The 22,702-nt window shown below is 42.2% G+C and overlaps 1 long non-coding RNA gene and 1 pseudogene across 1 annotated transcript; both read right to left on the reverse strand.

Annotated features, from left to right (window-relative positions):
- Nucleotides 1-22,702, reverse strand: part of LOC139311899 (zinc finger protein 420-like) — a 285,827-nt pseudogene that overhangs the window by 15,444 nt on the left and 247,681 nt on the right.
- On the reverse strand, nt 2,731-8,520 carry LOC139311938 (uncharacterized). The gene is made up of 4 exons (XR_011599958.1): nt 8,446-8,520; nt 3,244-3,808; nt 2,887-2,992; nt 2,731-2,768 (listed from the first exon to the last, which is right to left on the reverse strand). It is a non-coding gene; the product is annotated as an uncharacterized lncRNA (long non-coding RNA).

Below are 22,702 nucleotides of genomic sequence, written 5' to 3' on the forward strand. Positions count from 1 at the left end.
CCATTGATGACCTGGGACAATTCCAAGATGCCATGAACTCCCAAACTGCAATGGACACTGTATCATGCTGGGGCAGCAACATGGCAACCAGCTCCCCAACTTCAATAAAAGTCTCATCTCATTGTCTGCAGAACAGAATCTTTGAAAGCCAAGGGGAATTTCTGGATGGCAATAACACCCCCCCACTCCCCCAAATTGGGCTGATGCAAATCTTGGTATATACTGTATTTTTCGGAGTATAAGACACACTTTTTTCCCCCTAAAAGGGGGTGAAAATTTGGGTACATCTTATACACCGAATGTAGCCCTGTCCACCCGTCAGCCCTCACCCTTTGGCCTCTGCCTCCCAGCAATTTAGCTCCTTGCAGCAATCAGCCCGTTTCAGCTTCAGCACAGCCTGATTTAACACAAGCAGCTGATTGTCGGTTGGATCGGCCTCCCGACCCTCAGCTGTTTAAGGCTGTAGGGATTGCCATTGCCTAATGTTGCGTGCCCCATTTGCTGTTGGGAGGCAGAGGCAGATTTTTTTTTCTTGTGATAATCAAGATGTGCTGAAAATGAAAATGAAATTAAAGCAGGCTGTTTGCTGCAAGGAGGCAAGTTGCTGGGAGGAAGAGGCAGATTTTTTTTTCTTGTTTCCCCCTCAAAAAAGGTAGGTGCGTCTTATAGTCCGGAGCTTTTTATACAATTTTTCTTTCATTAAATTTCCTATTTGTCTATTGTCAACCCTGAAGTTGGCCTGATTGAGGCCATTTTCTTTCTGATTGCTTCAATTCTGACACAGCCTGGAGCTGAGGGGAAGGGAGGGGGGAAATAGTTGGGGATAGTTGGGGTGTTGTAGCCAAAATATAATTATTTCCCTTGGGAACCAAGAACATTCGTGCAGGTGTTCAGGAGGAGGAGGAGCCTGGGATCATCTAACAACTGGACTGTATGCTGATTGGGCCTTGTGACTGATGACTGGGGGGAAATGACAAAACTTTTTAATTAGGTGAAAATCGGCGGGACCTTTAGAGCCGGTTTTCACCAGGTTTGTGTCAATATGATATATCCAGGGGTGAAATGCTACCGGTTCAGGCGAACCAGTAGTAAAAAAATGCTACTGGTTGGGGCAAACCAGCATTTCCCGACGATCAGCTGGGTGACGATCAGCTGTAACGCGCAATTTACATTAGCTAGAATCGTCGGATTTCCTGCTTTCTAGTTAATCGAAATCGTGTGGCACAGTGGATTTCCACACACCCCCCTCACTGTTCTACTTACCTTTGCAGACTTGGAAGGCTTCAAAATGGTCCTTTTTTAGCGAAGCACATGCTCGGTAGCAAACTCACAGAAGCGGTAGCAGTCTTCAGAGGATTTCACCCCTGGATATATCCCAATAAATTGTTCTTTGAGGAAAATGCCTGCCTCAGAGTTCTCCTTGTTGTGGATGCATTAGTTGGAGCCCTGACAGCTATTTGGTAATATGATTAAGATAGCAGGTCAAAAACTGAATGACTGATAGTACTAGTTCTGCTTTAAGCATGCATGCTGGCTGGGTCACTTTGGGCCAGTTTATATCAGCACTAACCCATGTCACAGAGTTGTAGTTGTATGGAAAATTGCAGGAAGGTATATTGGGTATGTCCGCTGCCTTGAGTTATTTACAAAAAATAATAAAGGCAATTCATAAATAAACAAAAGATAATTTTTTATCGGAAATAAATAAGCCGCCACTTGCTTCTCTACTTTTTATCATAGACAGGGGTTCTTACCCAGAGAAAACAGATTCCTGGAATTCTCAAGCATGACTTCTCCGTGGAGAGCTTTTTGGTCAGCATCCAGTTGAGACCACTCCTCCTTGGAGAAATACACGACCACTTCCTCCAAAGACACAACATCCTGAACAAGGAAAAAAGTTTCCCTATTAACAGATAATCCCAAAAACAATTTGACAGTTTTCTTCCACCAATTCAAGGAGAGAGATCCATTGAACACAATGGGCATCTTGATCAGAATTCAGAATGAGGTCTCACCACTTTTGACTGACGGCACAACTGGAGCACATTTGTTCAAGTTGGAAGGACTCGGAATGCCTTTCAGTGAGGCCAACTAAAATAGTTTCCTCGGTCAATTGGTAGTTTTGGGTCTTAAAACCCACTAAATATCAATGGCTCTAATTCTTCCTAGGGTGGGCAGAAGGAAATACAGGGGAAATCCCTCTGATATTTCTGCCAGCATCCTGCTTTATCCAGGGCCGGATTTAGATGAAAAGAGGCCCTAGGCTATTCCATTTATGAGGCCCTTTCACCTATAGTGAAAGTGTAATTTTAATTTTGCTAACAATTTGAATGTAGGCCCCTCTTGATCTTGAGGCCCTAGGCTGAAGCCTAGTTAGCCTATAGGAAAATCCGGCCCTGGCTTTATCCATTGGGGGATTAACTCTTCCCCCCATTCCACATCTTAATGAAAGGGAGAGTTTGTAATGGTATGTGAGAATGACAGTGGAAGGAAGATTTCCAGCTGAGATAACATCTGGTTAATGAAACCTGAGCCTGAAAGCAGGAGGGACAGGTAGGTTAAGCAGAGTAAATGTTCTGATCTAAAATATTTGAGTTGCTTAGAAACAGCAATATTATGCACTGAATTCCAGAACAAAATGTAACTCATCCAAGATTCATGGATATTTATCAATATTTCTCCTACCTGACGCAGAGGTTCAAGCACTCTTTCAGCTCCACCAGAAAGAGGCGGCGATTCTAAAAAAACCATGGATAGGTTTCTATTCTCTGTGAGGCAGAAAATGGCGGACGGATATTTGTTAAACAGAGAGGTTACAATCAAGAGGAGCAAAAGAATCAACTAGATATACAAACTTCACATCAACATGGGAGGAGCTTCTGTTACCTGGCTTGGTAAGACTTTTAACTTTCTCTCTGAATTGCAGCTCTTGAGAGGGCTTGGATGAAACTTTCTTCTCTTTGGGACAATCAGTTACATCTTCCAAGGACTTCTAAATATGATATGGCACAAGAAAGAAGGGAAGAGTACAAAGATAGAAATGAATTATCATATGGCACACTGAACCTATCCGACTGACCTCAATGTCCATCGGTTAACCTGGAAAGAAAGAATTGAAAAACTGCCCCAAATTCATTCTCTGGAAGAATAAAACAACTGGCCTTAGGTATTAAAAATCCCAGAAAAGGAATTGACAAATTCAGAGAGATTCTCTTTAGAGCTGAAATGATTACATTTGCATACCTGCATCTTTTCTGACTCCTGGGTCAGGAGGAAGCCTTCGGCAAGGGCCACTGCCTGGGAACTAGTCTCCGCTCCACATTCTCGCACCCATTTCTCCATCTCTGGAGGAAGGAGAGCCAGGAACTGCTCCAGGAGCACCAGGTCCAGCATCTGAGCCTTCGTGTGTCTTTCCGGCTGCAGCCACTGACAGCAAAGGCGGTGAAGCTGACTGCAAACATCTCGGGGACCTCTCCCCTCCTTGAATTGCAGTTTTCTGAAGTGACAACATTGGACCTCTGAACTATTGGATGCCTCTTCGTGGTTCTTTTGCCCAGGACTTGCCCCATTCTTCCCACAGCCCCAAGGCTGAGTAACTGGAGGGACTTTTCCAACTCCTGCATCTGGTGGGTGTTGGCCCTCCATCTTCTCTCTGGTGTCTAATCCAGCTCCAAAATGAGTGATGGATCTCCACAAATCTTAGTAATCAGAAGAGATCTGGCCAAAACTGCCAAGGTCATTCAGCCCTCTTCCCACACGAGATACTTCAGTCTCCAGTGTAATCAAGAAAGATTTCCAAGTTACATATCTGAAATGGAAAACACAGGATGTTCAGTAGGATGAGTAAATTAACTACGGAGCATCCTTCTCCAAAATAAATAAATAAAAATGAAAAAAGGAATTTTTATAAACCCTCAAAATAATAATAATAATAATAATAATAATAATAATAATAATGACTACCTGATCAGTGGGTGCAGCAAAATTTCACAAACTGACTACCTACAACGCCATGACCGCGTTGCTAAGATCATTCACTGGAAATTGTGCCAGAAGTTTGGATTTGAGTACAGCAAAAACCACTGGGAACATCAGGTTGAGAAAGTTTTAGAGAATGAGAAACTCAAGATCTTGTGGGACTTTAGGATTCAGACTGACAGGCACTTGGTCCACAACACACCTGACATAACAATAGTTGAAAAGAAAAAAGTATGGTTCATTGACATTGCAATACCTGGTGATGCACGGATTGAAGATAAGCAGCAGGAAAAAATCACAAAGTACCGGGACTTGCAAATTGAAGTTGAGCGATTGTGGAAAAAGAAATCGTGTGTTGTCCCGATTGTAATTGGAGCCCTTGGAGCAATACCCAAAGGGCTACCCCGCTATTTAGAAATTCTAAATTTGCCGGACTTGAACATTTTGACTCTCCAAAAAACCACCTTACTCGGAACAGCTTACATCCTCCGACGATACCTTAACAGTTCCTAGGTCCTTGGTTAGGATTCGAGCTGCTGAGCTATTAACCAGCCTCAAAGGCTGTGAATCTCACTAAAGATTAACTAATAATAATAATAATAATAATAATAATAATAATAATAATAATTCTTTATTGGCCAAGTGTGATTGGACACACAAGGCATTTGCCTTTGGTGCATATGCTCTCAGTGTACATAAAAAGACAAGATACATTCGTCAAGAATCATAAGGTACAACACTTAATGATAGTTATAGGGTACAAATAAGCAATCACATCATACTAGGAAACAATTCAAATCGTAAGGATACAAGCAACCAAGTTACAGTCATGCAATCATAAGTGGGAGGAGATGGGTGAAAGAAACGATAAGATTAATAGTAATAGTAATGCAGCCTTAGTGAATAGTTTGACAATGTTGAGGGAATTATTTGTTTAGCAGAGTGATGGCGTTTGGGAAAAAACTGTTCTTGTGTCTAGTTGTCTCTAAACCCTCGATGTATGGGAAGAAGGCAGGAATCGTATTACGAAGATTGATTTATCTATCAATAAAGGAGGACTAGATGACCTACAAGGTCCCTTCCAACTCTGTTAAAAAGAATATTTGTAGTTTAGGGTTGAAATGAGGGCTTTAGAAGCCTTCAAAACCTCCTAAGCAAACCAAGACCCAGTAACGTCAGAAGAAAAAAACAGGAGTCATCCACACAGGGCTCTCCAACCTTGGCAACTTTAAGACTTGTGGACTTCAACTCCCAGAGTTCCTCAGCCAGCAAAGCTGGCTGAGGAACTCTGGGAGTTGAAGTCCACAAGTCTTAAAGTCCACAAGTCTTAAAGTTGCCAAGGTTGGAGACCCTTGAGCTACAACATACAACGTAAGAACTGCAACCACCACCATGTAGGACCAATAGGCAGAAGACTGGCAGAACACATCCATTAACACCAACTGGCAGTCAGAAGACATGATGGACATTCTTTCATCTCACAACAAATAGACAGATTTAACCATAGTTTCAAAGTTGGGAAAAGGTGTCAATCCTAGACCAGGCCAAATCCCCAAATGCCAGGGAATTTCTAGAAGCCTGGCACTCTGACAAATCAGCCATCAATAGACACATTAGAAATTAACAACATCTATGGACTATGCAAAAGAGACCATCAACCAGCCCAAAAGAGAGCAAAAAGACTACAGCACCTCTCCACCAGGAATCAGCACCCAGATCAGCATAGATTTAACTCCAATGTCAACTTCAGACCAACAATCACTTGCCCCACAATGCCCCAAGGTTGCCGAAGAGCCTGGTATCAGTAAACAGCCCTAACCTCCATGGCTTAGGGCCAGGGTACTTACGGGACCGCCTTCTGCCACCAATAGCCTCCCACCAGCCGGTTCGCTCCCACAGAGAGGGCCTCCTCAGGGTGCCGTCGGCCAGACAATGCCGGCTGACGACCCCCAGGAGGAGAGCCTTCTCTGTGGTGGCACCTACCCTATGGAACAATCTACCCCCAGAGATACGAGTGATCTCCGACCTCCGGATTTTTTGTCGGGCCCTAAAAACTTATTTTTTTCAGTTAGCCGTCTGTCTTGATTTTAGGGTTAGTTTTAAAATTTTAATATTGATTTTAATTGACAAGTTTTAAATTATGGGCCAAATTTATAAATTATTTTAACTTTATTTTTAACTGTGATGTTATGTATAGATGTTTTTATCTTGGCTGTTCACCGCCCTGAGTCCGAAAGGAGAAGGGCAGTATAGAAATTTGAATAATAAATAATAAATAAATAAAACCAAAGAATCTCTTACAACCCACACAGACAAGACACCAGAATACCGTATAAACCAGGAGTCTCCAAAGTTGGCCACTTTTAAGACTTGTGGACTTCAACTCCCAGAATTCCCCAGCCAGCGCATGCTGGCTGGGGAATTCTGGGAGTTGAAGTCCACAAGTCTTAAAGCGGCCAACTTTGGAGACCCCAGGTATAAACTGACAGCAAAACTCCACTCCTTACTAGTATTGATGATGTTACCTAGTTAGGGTAAGCAAGAGAGCTCAGAGAGCACCAATGACCCCTCACCGATTCCAATGAGCCTTCTGTATCGGCTTCTATCGGGGTCATCAAAATACTAAATAAACGCATTATAATATTTTGGATTTCTGCTTCCGAATGATTTATTCGAACGGCTGTTTGTAAAGTTTAAAATTATCTTGGCGCAATCCAGATCAAAATGCCTGACATCACAAACACCGAGCGGCTATCTAAATCGATTTAAGAAGGAAATCGATCAGCATTTGAAGTTCTAGGAAAGCTTGAAAAGTAGCAGAACCCCATTAACCTCCTGGCCCAAAACCCCTGGGTGAACTCCAGAAGCCAAAATGAACAAACCACCATCCAAGGCATACAGAACATATCCAAGTGAAAAACCCAACCAAACCCCCATCTATGCTTTAACACAGGGGTCTCCAACCTTGGCCACTTTAAGCCTGGCGGACTTCAACTCCCAGAATCCCCCAGCTGGCCACTTTAAGCCTGGCGGACTTCAACTCCCAGAATCCCCCAGCTGGCCACTTTAAGCCTGGCGGACTTCAACTCCCAGAATCCCCCAGCTGGCCACTTTAAGCCTGGCGGACTTCAACTCCCAGAATCCCCCAGCTGGCCACTTTAAGCCTGGCGGACTTCAACTCCCAGAATCCCCCAGCTGGCTGGGGGATTCTGGGAGTTGAAGTCCGCCAGGCTTAAAGTGGCCAAGGTTGGAGACCCCTGCTTTAACACAATGTTTTGATTTAGGCACATCCTTAGAAAACCCGCTTTCCCTGCACTGGTGGTGCAGCGGACTAAACTTCTGTTAAAGCAGTGTTTAGCTACCAGCTGCCTGCAATTACCGCGAGTGCAATTCTCACCAGGCTCAAGGTTGACTCAGCCTTCCATCCTTCTGAGGTAGATAAAATGAGGACCCGGTTTGTGGGGGCAATAAGCTGACTTTGTATAAAATATACAAAAGTATGAAGGCTATTGCTTAACGCATTGTAAGCCGCCCTGAGTCTCCGGAGAACGGCGGCATATAAATCAAATTAAAAGAGAAAAAAAAAAAAGAACACTGCTTAGGAGGGGCCAAAAGCCCTACTAAGCAGGTATATACAAAAGTATGAAGGCTATTGCTTAAAAGCATTGTAAGCCGCCCTGAGTCTCCGAAGAAGGGCGGCATATAAATCTAACTAACTAACTAACTAACTAACTAACTAACTAACTAACTAACTAACTAACTAATAGTCCAATTGAAGATGTGTGGTCTTAAACTCCAGGGCCTTAACGCTGGCCAAGCTTAACAAAACAAACAAATCCACACTAGCCTAATCGATCACACAGGTGTGTGAACGACCCACCTCAGCCGCAGGCTCACACCTCCGCTCTGCAACAGCTTCCTTATTTACCTGCCGGCTGGTGACAGCGGGGGTGGGGGGGAAAGCAGGAAACCCCGATTTCCAGTCTCTGCACACAATTCCTTTGCACGCAACTCCTTGCACACGGAATTCCAGCCTTCCAATGCAAAAGCCAGCAGGAGGGACTCGGACCGCTGGAAATTGTCCCAGGAGTCAAGGCTGACTTGGGAGGCACGAATATCTCGGTTTTGGCAAAGCCTTCCTCTCTTCCCCCCCCCCTCACCCCGAATGCGGGTGTTTTGTTTTGTTTTTCCAACGGAACGGATGGATAAATGGCTCCCGTTTCGTTGGGATCGCGGCGATCCTGGTTTTTTTGGATTTCTGGAGATCCTGATTCCCCCTCCCCCCCCCTCAGGGGGCAACGAGGCGGGTCCGGGGTTTTGCTTTCTACGCTGCCTGGCCCATGCATGCACAGCGGCGGCAGGGGAACATGGGGCCACGGGCTTCCCCTCCCCTTCCCACGGCTCCGAACCGTATGAAGTTCTACTGGTTTCCATGCAAGGCTTCCAGCTGCAGAGATTCCCACTCACGTCTGGAATCCGGGATCTCCCATTCGCGGCAAACTGCCCTGCAGCCGCTGGAAAGGTTGAGCCTCAGGGCGACGGGGGAGCAAAATCGGGGAGCCTGCAGAAACGCTCCCTGCCTCGTCGCCGCCAAGCCTGTCTTTCCAAGTGGAGCAAGAGCCAGGCGCATGCTCAGTTCCTTTCTGAAGCGGGGCGAGGGTGAGGGTGGGGGTGGGGGGCTCAATTTTTTCCCTACAGCTGCCGAGGGAGCCCCCTGCTGGATTCTGCCCGTAATGCCAGAATGACTGCAAGGGGAGAAGAGATCATGTTCCATGGGTTCCTGGGATGATGGGCACTGGAGTAGAAGAAAAGGGCCCCGCTCTGACATGGTTTATCTCAAAAGGTGGTGCCGTCTCCAGCAGGCAGCATACTAGATGTTCCTCTATAAATAATAATATAAATAATATTATATATTATAAAATATAAATATATATTTATATAATATATATTTATATATATATAATATATATATATATTTATATATATATATATATATATATATATATATATATATATATATATATATATATATATATATATATATATAAAATATAAATATAAAAAATAAATAATATATATATTATTTATTTATTTTAATATATTTTATTTATTTATTTATTTATTTTAACATATTTTATTTATTTATTTATTTATTTATTTTAATATATTTTTATTTATTTATTTATTTATTTTAATATATTTTATTTATTTATTTATTTATTTATTTTAATATATTTTTATTTATTTATTTATTTATTTATTTATTTATTTATTTATTTATTTATTTATTTATCTATCTATTTATTTATTTATTTATTTTAAATTTGTATACCGCCCTTCTCCCTGAGGACTCAGGGCGGTGTACAGCCAGAATTAAAAAAACATAAAATACAAATATTAAAAAACAATTAAAAATATATATTAATTTGGCCCAAAATTAAAAATACAAACCAATTAAAACATTTAAAATTTAAAATTTAAAAAATAAATAATAGAGCCTTGGTAGTACAGTGGTCTAAGGCACCCTGTTATTAAGCTGGTTATTAAGACCAGCTGTCTGCAATTACTGCAGGTTCGAATCTCGCCAAGGCTCAAGGTTGACTCAGCCTTCCATCCTTTCTAAGGTAGGTAAATTGAGGACCCAGTTTGTGGGGGCAATAAGCTGACTTTGTATAAATATACAAAAGGATGAAGGCTATTGCTGAGCACATTGTAAGCCGCCCTGAGTCTCCGGAGAAGGGCGGCATATAAATAAATAAAAAAAAAATTAAAAAAAAATAATTTTATTTCTATACCGCCCTTCTCCCGAAGGACTCAGGGCGGTGTACAGCCTATTAAAAAACACAAAGACAAACATCAGTTAAAAATAATTAAAATTATTACACAATTCAGCTGAAATTTAAAACCCCAAAAATTTAAAACCCAATTTAAAAAATCATTAAATTGATAGCCCGGCTTGGCGGAACAGCAGGGTCTTGAGGGCACAGCGAAATACACGGAGGTCGGAGATCTTACGCATTTCCGGGGGCAGTTCATTCCACAGGGCAGGGGCTCCCACAGAGAAGGCCCTCCCCCTGGGTGTCGCCAGCCGACATAACTTGGCAGATGGCACCCTGAGGAGACCCTCTCTGTGGGAGCGAACTGGCCGGTGGGAGGCTGTTGGTGGCAGAAGTCGGTCTCGAAGGTACCCGGGTCCTATGCCATGGAGCGCTTTAAAGGTGGTGACCAACCACCTTTAATATCTAAGAACTATCTGATTTTTTGGGGACATTATTGTTTATTATTGTTTATTGGTTTGATTTATATGCCGCCCTTCTCCGGAGACTCAGGGCGGCTTACAATGCTTTTAAGCAATAGCCTTCATACTTTTGTATATAGCTGCTTAGTAGGGCTTTCGGGGCCCCCCAAGCGGTGTTCTTTTTTATACAAAGTTAGCTTATTGCCCCCACAATCCGGGTCCTCATTTTATCTACCTCGGAAGGATGGAAGGCTGAATCAACCTTGAGCCTGGTGAGATTTGAACTTGCAGTAATTGCAGGCAGCTGGCAACTTAAGTGCTACTTTAACAGCACTTTAGTCTCCTGCGCCACCAAGGCTCATTTTCCATTGGAAAAAAAAATCTCTGTGGAGACTCTCAATCAATCAGAATAAGAGCTAGCTGGAAGGGACCTTGGAGGTCATTTAGCCCATCCCCCTGTTCAAGCAGGAGACCCTATATCAGTGATGGCTAACCTTTTCCGGACTGAGTGCCCAAAGCGCATGCGCGCGTGTGCCTGAACCCCCAAAATGCAATGTGCTTGTCCCGTGCATGCGCCACACCCCACACATGCACCCCCCCACATGCTGCCCCCTCCCACACATGCATGCATGTGCCCCATCCTCAGCATGTGCCCACGGCTTCCCACATGCGACCTACCCCCTGTGTATGCATGCAGCCCTCTGCACGCACCCCATCCCCTGCGCATGCTCACCCCGGCATATGTCCCACCCATGTACATGCCCCCCCCACATGCCCGCCCTCCCGCACATGTGCGGCAGAGACCGATGACCAGCTGGCTGGTGAGAGGCGCCCTGGTATGCATGGCAGAGCTGAACTGGGTCAACGGCTCATGTGCCCACAGAGAGGTATCTGCGTGCCACCACGCGTGCCAGAGGTTCGCCATCACGGCCCTATACCATTTCAGACAAATGGTTGTCTAATCTCTTCTTAAAAAGTTCCAGTGTTGGAGCATTCACAACTTCTGGAGGCAAGTTGTTCCACTGATTAACTGTTCTGTCAGGAAATTTCTCCTGAGTTCTAAGTTGCTTCTCTCCTTTATTAGTTTCCCCCCATTGCTTCTTGTCCTGCCCTCAGGTGCTTTGGAGAATAGCTTGACTCCCTCTTCTTTGTGGCAGCCCCTGAGATATTGGAACTCTGCTATCATGTCTCCCCTAGTCCTTCTCTTCATCAAACTAGACATACACAATTCCTGCAACCGTTCTTCATATGGTTTAAACTCCAGTCCCTTAATCATCTTAGTTGCTCTTCTTTGCACTTTTTTTTGTAATGCGGTTACCAAAATTGGATGCAGTTTTCCAGGTGTGGTCTTACTAAGGCTTTATAAAGTGGTACTAATGCTTCACGTGATTTTGCTTCTATGCCTCTGTTTATACAACCATGGATTGTATTAGCTTTTTTGGCTGCTGCCACACACTACTGGCTCATATTTAAGTGATTGGCCACAAAGATTCCAAGGTCCCTTTCACAGTTACTGTTTTTGAACCAGGTTTCGCCTAATCTGTATTTGTATCTTTGGTTTTTCCTGCCCAAGTGTAAAACCTTTTTTTTTTTTTTTTAATTTTATATGCCGCCCTTCTCCGGAGACTCAAGGCGGCTTACAATGCGTTAAGCAATAGCCTTCATACTTTTGTATATTTTATACAAAGTCAGCTTATTGCCCCCACAAACTGGGTCCTCAATTTACCTACCTTAGAAAGGATGGAAGGCTGAGTCAACCTTGAGCCTGGCGAGATTCAAACTTACTTTAATTGCAGACAGCTGGATGTTAAATTACAGTGCTTTAGTCTGCAGAGCTATCCAGGCTCTTTTTCTCCAGATTAAATTTAATTTTGTTGGATAAGGCCAGGGCCGGATTTAGATGAAAAGAGGCCCTAGGGTATTCCACTTATGAGGCCCTTTCACCTATAGTGAAAGTGTAATTTTAATTTTGCTAACAATTTGAATGTAGGCCCCTCTTGATCTTGAGGCCCTAGGCTGAAGCCTAGTTAGCCTATAGGAAAATCCGGCCCTGGATAGGGCCCATAGTTTAGGCCTGTCGAGATCTTTTTGGACCCTGAGCTTGTCTTCTGTGATGTTGGCTGTTCCTGTCAGCTTTACCAGTTTTAAAAAGGCCATATGAGATAAGAAACCAAGATTTCTGCTTTTAAAATTCCTGGATGTTTCCATTCTACTTCCATCCGTTTCTAAAGCAGAAGGAATTGTGCAATTGTTCTCTGATGAAAGTCTGCTTGGCTCTGTTGGAAGAAATATCCTTCTGGGTTCAGCTCCAAGTGGGGAAAAAGACACTGGAAACATGAATACTGCTTGGAAAGATGGTTTAATGGCGGACAGGATGACATGGTTTGAGTTCCTGAACAGAAAAGGGTCGAGATGCTGAATGTGCCTTGGTTTTATGCCCTCTCTGAGCTTTGAACTTCCTGGGGCACAGGAAGAGTATCCTGATTGGTTGTCAGACTCCCAGGGGGTGGTGGGTCTTAGCCAGCCTTGTTGGTTAATATAATCTTCCCAGGTGCCTTGTGGTGAGTTTCTGTTGCTAGATGGGTCCTATTGTGTTGCAGATGATGGTCCATTGACAAAGATTGGGTTTCTGCCTCTGGCCCATTGACAAAGGGGGGGGGGCAGGAAGGTGGGAGCTGCTTTGTCTTTAAAACATGTTTCTCCATTTCTCATCCAGGGAAATATATTCTGCCTGTCAGATGTAAATGCCTTATTCTCTAATGTGTAAATAATGTATATATGGAACATCAGGGGTTAACTTATTCTTTGGACTTTAATGTATTCATAATTTACCACTCCCATTCCTGGCTCCACCCCTTGTATATATAAGGAGCCATCCTCCCCATTTTCCTTGCTTCTATCTTGAATATTCAGCGAATATAGAATGCCTATTATGATTAAAGAGAAATATATTTAAATCTCTAACTTCTATTATCTTTATTGAGTCTGATCCTGAAAATATTGCAACAAGCTGGTAGCAGAGGATGGTTAATTGACTCAATAAGTAATTAAAAATGTCCAAGAAAGATAGGCCCAACACCAGGGCCTACAGCAAAGAAATAGAAACTGATCAAGAGATGATCAACGAATCCACCAATGCGATTTCGAGAGAATCCGAAGAATACACCACTGAAGAAGAAGAACTGATGAGTGAAAATAACGACCAGGAAGAAATTGAGATAGAAAATAACGAACTCAGGTCAGAGATATTAAAGATACTAAAAAGCCAAAAGAATGATGAAAGCCTCATCGCGGACCTCCAGGAGATGCTGAGGAACAGCGGAGCAGCGAGAGAGAAAAACGTCATTAAAGAAAAACCCAAAGATCAAAAAACTGTGAGTGAAATGACTACTGAGAAAATAGTTGTAAAAAAGAAAAGATGTGACCTCGCGCGAAATTTTGAATGGCAGCCATCTTGGTTTCAACGAACTTCAAAAGAGAGTGAAGCAGAGCCAATCAAAACGCTCAGTTCAAAATTTCTGGCGCGAAAAACGCTATCAGACGAAGAAAGTGAAAAAGAAGTCTCAAACTCTTCAGATGAACCAAAATCAGAAAGTGAAGACGATTTAACAAAGTCTCAAGTAAAGTCAGCAATGAAAACGCTTTTTGCTGCTTTTGGGCCAAGATTGAAAATTTCCAAGACATCAACGAAGAAGCAAGAAATCAAACCGACAACTCAAGACCTGCACGCTCCCATCCTGACTTCGAAAACGACGACACCCGAGCCCAGAGAGCCATGCCGATTCCGTCCTACACCGCAGACAGAATCGAGTGCCAGCGCACACAAGAGAAAGAGAAGAACCGTCGCCATCACCAAAGCCCCAAAAACCGAGCCAGAGACCGACTCATCTGAAGAGGAGCGGATCGAGAGAGCTGAAATGGAGAGAACCTTCCACAACGGCGCCAAAGAAGAAATGAGCAACGCGCATGTGCAAAACTACGTAGACGGCCCCGAAAGACTTGAACTGGCCAGAGAACCGCGCAGACTCGTTACAAGCATCCCAATGCCGTTCTGTAATTTCCTGCACTTGAGAGACCACGGACTGCCTCAGGTTGTAAGTAATGGACAAAATAATGTGGGGAACTTACCCAGTGACTTCCCAAAACTTAGAGTTGATGGCATTAATTTACAAGAGTGGTACCAACAGCTTCAGGTTATTTTCATGAAAGAAAATTTACTATTCTTTATAACTAGTCCTCCAAGAAGACCTTGGACTTTAAAAATAGATTGTTTACATCATAGAGCATTTTTCATAATAATTTCTAGCGTGTCTCCTGCAATGTATCATAGCATCAAACCAAACCTAACTGTATCAGAAATAATTCAATGCATGTTTAATCTATTTCACAGCGATAGCGTAGCCACAACCACAAGAATGTCTAAGGATTTCTTTTCTTCTAGAGTGAAACCAGGGGTTTCTATAAGTGAGCATTTGATAAATCTAAACAAAATAAGAGCTGAGCTGCAATTGAGGGGGGAAGTGATTTCAGATCAAACAATGAAAAGTGTTATTATCAATTCACTTGATCCATCATGGGATAGCTTTATGTCACACTTAGATACCATTAATTTGGGATATTTATCAATAGAAAGTCTATCTAACAAATTGATAGCAGAAGACAATTCAAGAAAAAATCGTTCCAGTAACCAAACAGAACACAAATCTTTTAGGAAAGTAGTCTTTCAAGATAAATGTAATGAGGCCTTTAGATGCCACAATTGTGGATCCAGGGAACACAGTAGAAGAGACTGTCCCAAAGTCCCAAGGGAGAGACATAGGCCAGAATATAGGAGCAAATACAATTACAGACAATCTTCCACAGATAGACACAAATATAGAAGTCCACCAAATTACAGAGAAAGTAGAGGGGGTAGAGAAAATTCAAAAGAGAGAAAATCTGGGTCACTAAATGGGCTAAATAAACAAGACAGCACCAGAACACAACAAGATGAGAACAATAATTGGCTTATTGATTCTGGTGCAACAAATCACACCACTAACAACAAAAGTATATTATCTTCATTTACAGAAGATAAATTTCTGATAAAGGTAGCTAATCAAGAAAAGGTTCAAGTATTAGGCAGAGGAAATGTGACCTTGCCTGGTTTAGGGAAAATAGAGGGGGTATTATTAATCCCAGAAATACCTCACAACATACTGAGTGCCATAAAACTAAGCAGAGAATCTGGCATCAATATAGTTTTCTCAAAGGGGAAAGCAACTATAGAAAAGAACAAAACAAATGTAGGTACTGTGATGATAAAAGGGGGTCTACCCTATCTGATAACCAAAGAAAGATGGTTACATAACATTGATTCAAATATGGAAGATTGTATTGAAGCAGATGATGAAAATGTCAGTAACAGTGACAATGATGAATGTAAAATAACTCATGATAACAAAAATACACACAATGAGAAGAAACCAAAAATAGGTAAACCAATTCATGATGAGTGTGCTCACATCTTACATAGGAAGTTAGGACATGCAAGCTTTCCCGTAGTACAAAAGATGACTGAACACGCAGAAGGTGTCAAAATAAAAAATTGTGAAAATTATTTGGAATGCTCAGTATGTAAATCCACCAAACTAAAAACCAGTCCCAGACCAAAAAAATCTAACAGATCAACTAACAATATTTTTGATTTGGTACATATGGACTTAGTTGGTCCATTAACTCCATCAATTACCTATAGAAAACGTTACTTCCTAACAATAGTGGATGATTACAGTCGCTATGGTTTTGTTTACACATTAAAGCACAAGGATGAAACCTTTCAGAAATTTAAGGAATTCTACAAACGCATAGAAACACAGCATAATATCAGAATAAAACAAATTATGACAGATAGGGGATGTGAATTCATGTCTAAAGAATTCTCCCAATGGTTAAAGGATAGAGGGATGCTACATTTCACGTCCAATCCATTTTCTGCATTTCAAAATGGGATTGTAGAGAGAAAGAATTCCACACTACAAACCATGATTAGATGCACATTAGAGGATGCTGGTTTAGGCAAACAATTTTGGTCAGAAGCCTTACATTATTCAAATTACACTCAAAATAGAACATGGTCCAGTATTGTGAATAAGACACCATATGAGGTGATGTACAATAGAAAACCCAAATTAGCACACATGCACATATTTGGAGTTACTGCAGACGTACACATACCTAAACAATTGAGGAGAAAGGGAGAAAACGTATCCAGGAGATTAAGATTCATGGGATACGAAACTGGAACCAAAGGGTACAGATTCATTGATAATAATAACAAATTTATAGTATCCAGAACAGCTGTGTTCCATGAGCAGGCCAATTGGTCTAAATTGCACCTTAATGAAATATTTCCTAATAAAAGCAAAGATAATATATCTTGCGAGGAAGGAACAACAGAAAATCAAAATATTAACAAAAGTAAGAACAAAACCAAAACTTGGACAAATAGTCAGCATAAAATAAAGACAGACACATTAACAAAAAAGGAAGCCAGATATTTGCATGACAACCATAGCAAACCTGAAAGAAATATTAGAAACAATAGAAACCAAATACCAAATAAATACAAAGATTACATAATGCATATGGATGGAGAACAAATAACACCTAATACATATGAGGAAGTATTGAAACTTCCCCGTGAAGAAAGAGAAAAATGGGAACTAGCTATGGAAAAAGAGATGGAAAGTTTACAAGGATTAAATGTATTCACACCTGCGATCGCACCTAAGGATAAAACAATTATAGGTACCAGGTGGATTTATAAAATTAAGAATTTGGAAGGAGGTAATACCTTATACAAGGCCAGACTAGTTGCACAAGGTTATGCACAAAAATATCCAGAAGACTATACTGACACTTATTCACCAACAGTGAGAACAGAGAGTGTCAAAACAGCTCTTGTAGTAGCATCTGCACTCAATCTGGACGTGTTTCAATATGACATACAGACTGCATACTTACACGCAAAATTAGATAAGGAAATATATGTAAGAGCACCACACAGTCAATACACTAATAAGAACGAAATTTGGTTATTAAATAAGAGTCTGTACGGATTGAAGCAATCTGGCAAAAGATGGTACGATTGTTTGGTAAAAGTACTTAAGACCATGGATTTCAACGCCACCACTGCTGATAACTGTTTCTTTGTAAAAAAGAGTAATGATCATATTGAATTTGTATTAATTTATGTGGATGATATTTTATATATTGGAAAGCATAAAGAGAGCAGGGAAATCTTTGTAAATAAGTTAAACGAACATTTCTCATTGAAATCACTAGGTAGAGTGAATAAATACCTTGGTGTACAAATTAACAAAACAAAAAGGGGATTCAAACTTACTCAGAAAGATAAAATCATTGAACTCCTAAACAAATGTAACTTAAATAATGCCAAAACATGTGACACACCTATGCAAACTGATTTTCTTAGAAACACTGATGAATCTTCCCCTGAGTTTAAAGACAACACATTTTACAGATCAGTTATAGGTTCACTCCTTTATATATCTAATTGGACTAGGCCAGATATTGCATTACCTCTCAATTTATTGTCAAGATATGTTAGCAAACCAACCTTGTATCATTGGGAAGCTGTCAAAAGAATTTTAAGATATCTGAAAAGTACATTAGATTTTTGTTTAATATTGGAACCAAATAATGACAAAGAACCAAAAATTACTTGTTATGCTGATGCAGATTGGGCTGGTGATACATCATGCAGAAAGAGTACCTCTGGTTATGTTTTTCTATTGAACGATTGTCCAGTTTACTGGTATACTGGTAAACAAGAACTGGTAGCCACTTCTACCACAGAAGCGGAATATGTTTGCTTGTCTAAAGCTGCAAATAACCTTGTATGGTTCAATGATTTGATCACAGATGTTTGGAAGAAACCTACTTTACCATTTATTATGCATGAAGACAATAAAGCGGCCATTGAAATATCTAGATCCGATGCAATTGGACAAAGGTCCAGGCATATTGATATAAAATTTAAGCACGTGAGACAACTATCTCAAGACGGATTCATCAAAGCAATACATTGTGATACTTCTGAACAATTAGCTGATATATTAACAAAACCCTTACCTTCTAAACAACACAAATATTTAACTTCTAAATTATATGTATTATATTGTCCTGAATCTGAATGTAACTGGTGTTGTATAACGAACCGGCATTTAGAGGGGGATTTGTCAGATGTAAATGCCTTATTCTCTAATGTGTAAATAATGTATATATGGAACATCAGGGGTTAACTTATTCTTTGGACTTTAATGTATTCATAATTTACCACTCCCATTCCTGGCTCCACCCCTTGTATATATAAGGAGCCATCCTCCCCATTTTCCTTGCTTCTATCTTGAATATTCAGCGAATATAGAATGCCTATTATGATTAAAGAGAAATATATTTAAATCTCTAACTTCTATTATCTTTATTGAGTCTGATCCTGAAAATATTGCAACACTGCCTTTTTAATATTTCCTAAAAGATTTCATTCTTCTAGGAGAGGGGTGGGTGCTAACTTCCCACACATCAAAATGGAGACATAGCAGCAGGTCTGAAGTTTATTAGCAGGTAATGATTGTGGGTGGTTCTCCACAAGGAGAATCCCATCAAAAAGAAATTGTTTTGAAAGACAGAGACTTACAATCAACCAAGGTACTTTGTCACAGCTACAGTTGCTCAACAGTATTGGGCAGGCTGGGATGGAGGGTCAAGAAGGGAGAGAAAGAAGGGGCACAGGTGCTTCGCATCTCCTTAGGCCTTCCAGAGGCCATCAAGCCAGACTCCCAAAATATGATATAATATAGAATTAAGGCCTAACTCTCCCTTCTAAATTTTTAAATCGTTTGATTTGTTTTACAAATTGGGTGTTTTAATCTGTGTTTCGGCCAAAATATTTAATACTTTTAAGGGACTTTTAATGTTTGTATTATCTGTATTTTATCTTGGCTGTTCACCGCCCTGAGTCCTCCGGGAGGAGGGCGGTATAGAAATTTGATAAATAATTTGATAAATAAAATAAAATAAATAAATAAATGAACACGGAAATCCTTGAACGCAGCAAAAATTGACAGCACAACTCAAACAGCTTCTTCTGTTGAATCATTGCTTGAAACAGTTGATTCCCAGGGCCCAGAGCTCATATTCAGGTGCCTCTGGCTCACAAATACTTCTACGGGCTCTGAAATTCAACCAGGACACGCAAAGCTAAGAGCTACTTCTTTGAAGTGGCTATAAACTGGGAGACTGTGAGTTCTAGTCCTATTTTAGGCCCAAAACCAGCAGGGTGACCTTGGGTCAGTCCTTTTCTTTCAGTCCTAGGAAGAAGGCAATGGCAAGCCGCTTCTGAAAATCTTGCCAAGAAAAATGCAGGGACTAGTCCAAGCAGTCACCAGTAGTCAAAACCGGATGACAGGTGACTGAAGATTTGCACACATCAGTGATGGTATTCATTCTTGGAAGAAATGTAGCTGTTCGTGGGTCACCAATCGTCTCCCAGAGAAAGTCTCCCAGCGGCGAGCAAGTTTAAGCGTTGGACCAGTGGTGGGTTTCAAAATTTTTTACTACCGGTTCTGTCGGCGTGGCTTGGTGGGCGTGGCAGGGGAAGGACACTGTAAAATCTCAATTCCAGCTCCACTCCAGTGCAAAATCCCCATTTCCTCCCAATCAGCTGGGACTTGGGAGGCAGAGAATAAATGGGGGCGGGGCCAGTCAGGATTTTTACTACCGGTTCTCCAAACTACTCAGAATTTCTGCTACCGGTTCTCCAGAACTGGTCAGAACCTGCTAAGCCCACCTCTGCATTGGACGCCTGTGTAGCTTTGCAATATTGGCTAATATTTGTAGCTTGGGTGTAGGATGAGGGTTGGTTCTCTGAGCTTGCGGGTTCTGAATTTCTGAATGTTTCATTACCAAGCTAGGTAACGGTAGGTACGAAGATGATACCTAGCTTGGTAATGAAACGTTCGGAAACAAGCTCTCCCACAAGCTCGGAGAACAAACTCTTACCCACATTCCCACTCCTCCAAGAGCTTGTTTTTCTCACACTTGGTTTGGGTAGAAATACTGGCCTACAATTTAAAAATTGCAGATTTTAGGTAAGAGATCCTGAGTCCATGGCCTTGGGAACTAGGAAAGCTTCATTTCTGCTTCATTTGGTCACCTTATGTCAAATCTCAAGGCATTTTGAATTGGAACTGATAAAAACCCTAGATCTGTGATGGCAAACCTATGGCATGCGAGCTCAGCTCCACCATGCATGCACGCACCAGCCAACTGATTTTCAGGCCTTTTGGGCCCACCGAAAGTCAGGAAAAAGGCTGTTCCCAGCCTCTGGAGGGCCTCCAGGGGAGTGGGGAAGGCCATTTTTGCCCTCCCCAGCCTCCTAGAAAGGCCCTGGAGCCTGGGGAGAGCGAAAAATGGGCCTAGCTTGCCATCGCATGCATAAAGTGGGGGGAGCGCGTGGGGGTCACACACACATGTGCGGGGTGCATAGAATTATGGGTGTGGGCATGCGCGCGAGCGACACCACCACCCCGCGCACTCCCCCCACTTTTGGCACGCGATGGCAAAAAGGTTAGCCATCACTGCCCTAGATCATTGTTGGCAAACCTTTTCGGCACTGAGTGCTGATATAGGAGCAGAAACCGGAAGAACAGCCGCCCGGTGTGCATGCGTGCGCTGGGAAGATGATCTTCCGGTTTCTGGAGTGAGCATGACTGGCCATCTGGTCTTCTAGTTTCTGGCACGCATGGACGTGCAAAGACCATCTGGCTGGTGTGCATGCATGCGCCAGAAACCAGAAGAGCAGCCGCCTGGTGTGCACTTACACATCTTCCAGTTTTTGGTACTTCCGCGCGTGTGAACACCAACTGGCTGGCACGCCGGAACCTGAAAGAGCAACGGCGACAGCTCGCGTGCCTGGAGAGATGACTCTGCGTGCCACTTCCGGCACATGTGCCATAGGTTCACGATCACTGCCCTAGTTCACGGGTGTCAAACTCGCCGTGTCACATTGCCATTGTGATGTTTTGTGACATTTTTCCCATTTATGGAGGTGGGGTGGGTGTGGCCTGTGTGTGACATATCCGGCCTGCGGGGCACCAGTTTGACACCCCTGCCCTAGATGGAAAAACAACCCAAAGAGATACTATGCATTAAACACCTGAAAGTCCAGAGAAGCTTTATTCCAAATACAGCTCCAGGTATGACTAAAGTGGCAGAAATGGACCATTGAGGGAAGACCAGGGAATGGACCTCCTGCTTTCCTTCCTTCTCTGTTTGGGGTTTAGTTCCCACCCTTTCCCTATGATTGGACATGGCAAAGATATTTGATCTCTAGGAGGCTTTGAGAGAAGGTGGGCTCTCCCTGCAGCTCCCTAGTTAAGTCTGGGTAGTGAAGCCTCAGGGATGCCCTCCTTTCGTGTCTTAGATGAGTTTCCCATTCACATAGCAGAATGCTGAAAGCTTCCCATCTGGGGACAAAGGGATCATATGGCTTCTTCTGATTCATGGCTGTTTTTCATTTTCCTATCTTTCTTATCAAGTCTTCACAGAGAATGTTGAGCCTTCTAGGTGCTGTTTTGCAGCAGGGTTACTACCATTTGAACCAGGGGTGAAATGTAAAATTTGTTACTACCGGTTCTGTGGGTGTGGCTTGATGGGGGAGGGTTAATGTGACTGGGTGGGCGTGGTCAACTTTTTTTTTTTAACTTTTCAAAGCATTTTTTCTAATGCTTTGAAAAGCCTCTGCTGATCAGGCAACTCAGCTGGGATCGTCAGAGAGGCTTTTAAAAAAAATATCTCCCTGACAATCCCAGCTGAGTTGCCTGATCGGCAGAGAGGTATTTTTTAATCTCTGCCGATCAGGCAACTCAGCTGGGATTGTCAGAGACTTTTCAAAGCATTTTTTTTACCACCTCTTCGGCCAAGAAGTTGCAGAAAAAAATGCTTTGAAAAACCTCTGATGATCCCAGCTGAGCCACGTGATCATCAGAGGCTTTTTTTTTTTACTTTTAAAAGCATTTTTTTGTTGGAAGAGGTTGTAGAAAAAATGCTTTTAAAAGTAAAAAAAAAAGCCTCTGATGATTGTGCGGCTTAGCTGGGCATGGTGGGGGGTGCAGGGATTTTTGCTACAGTTCTCCGAACCACCCGCCGCCATCGCTACCGGATTGGGTGATCCGGTCCGAACTGGGACAATTTCACCCCTGATTTGAACATGTCCAGAAAGGATGTTAGGATAGTTATGACTCAACACCTAAGTCATGGAACTCTAAGAACCCATAAGATCTATGATGTCACCTAACACCTCCAGAGATAACTGGTGTAGACATCCAGAGTGTTGGAAGTGGAGGTCATCACCTCCCCACACTGCTCTCAAAAAAATGTGATAGAGAAAGTGATCATATTCATATAGATTTAGAGTTTCAT

Source organism: Pituophis catenifer, unplaced genomic scaffold (genome assembly GCF_029215685.1).
Source record: "Pituophis catenifer annectens isolate HBS135680 unplaced genomic scaffold, rPitCat1.0.hap2 SCAF_2, whole genome shotgun sequence".
In the NCBI taxonomy this organism is placed as follows: domain Eukaryota; kingdom Metazoa; phylum Chordata; class Lepidosauria; order Squamata; family Colubridae; genus Pituophis; species Pituophis catenifer.